The sequence below is a fragment of the Rhagoletis zephyria genome, unplaced genomic scaffold (assembly GCF_001687245.7).
Source record: "Rhagoletis zephyria isolate East Lansing unplaced genomic scaffold, Rhagoletis_zephyria_1.1 Rzeph_scaffold_02302, whole genome shotgun sequence".
Lineage (NCBI taxonomy): Eukaryota > Metazoa > Arthropoda > Insecta > Diptera > Tephritidae > Rhagoletis > Rhagoletis zephyria.
In genome coordinates, this window is record NW_016159386.1 from 51079 (window position 1) to 52559 (window position 1481).

The window sequence follows — 1481 nt, forward strand, 5'->3', positions numbered from 1 at the left end:
ACTGTTAGAGACAGAGGATTTAGAAAAGGTTGTGGATTCTGAGTTCGATGGACCACTATTCCCAATCGACTCCCATACGCGTTTTTTCAACACGGGCATTGATCAGACGTAACCCCTGGTCGTGTACATTTGTAGCAGATCACCCTGTTCGGTTGCGTTCGACACCTTTTGAAGTGATGGCCCCACACGAGACATTTTGCACATCGTACATTTTTGTCGCCCTCAACAGCGAGAAATGGGTCGACGATAGTTCCTACTTTCATATCATTCCCCTTTGGATTTTTGTCATTTTTATAATCTTCGACTGGTTTCGAATACCTACGTTTCTGAGATGCTTTAATTGGTTTCTTTTGATTGTTCACGTATGTACATTCCCTATCATCGGAGTCGGATCCAGGAAGCGAAGCGGTATATTCCGAATGTGAAGACTCATCCGGTGAATCATGTATTGCCGAAATTTCCCGTGGCACTGAGCGCTGTCTATCCGAACGGATTCTTTACGGACGGGGTGTGGCAACAATGAACGAATGTGGTGCAATTCGCTGAGCGAACTCACGTGTGGACGAGTTCACGCAGATGATCGGATAAGGTACCAATGATGATATCGAGGTGGTCCCGTTCTACTACCGAAGATGATATAAAGCTTTACATCTCATCAAAAATTACAACTGTCGACTTAAGCATCAGAAAATTTAATTATAATTACGAAAGAAATATTGCTTCATTTAAAATTGACGTAAATTTAGATAATTTTAATGCGCTGCTTAGTAGTTCTTTTTGGCCCCCCGGAGCTTTCGTTCGTGAATTCGAATATAGGCCCAAAAAAGTAAATAACTTAGCTAATATTCCCCGTCATAACACTGAATCAAAAAACTAATTATTAAATCTGCTTTAGGTATTTATTACCAAAATGTAAGAGGCTTAAATACTAAATTAACGAACTTATACTTTAAAGGCCTTGAATGTAATTATAATATTCTTTCTTTTACTGAAACTTGGCTGAAACCTCACATTTTCAATTCAGAGATTCTTCCAAATAATTATCATATCTATAGACAAGATAGGGAGGACAGAATCGGCGGTGGCGTGCTCTTCGCTGTAGACTCTTCAATACCATCTGAAGAAGTTAGTCTTCCAAACATTGATTCAGTAGAGATCAAATGCATTCGTGTACTGGCTGGAAAAGGGTATATTTACTTAGCTCTGTGCTATATCCCTCCCCGATCTGACACATTGGTGTATTCACGACTCATCTCTTTACTGGAATGAGTTAATTTACTGACTAAACCTTCTGATTCAATGATTATGTTGGGTGATTTTAATTTACCAAGCATATCATGGAACATCATTGACAATGATATCATACCTTTCGCGTCTAGTGCGTGCAACAACGTATTTTTAGAGGAGATGGCTGAACTCTGCCTAACTCAGGTTAATGTACTTCACAATAAGTTTGGTAATGTATTAGATCTTGTTTATGT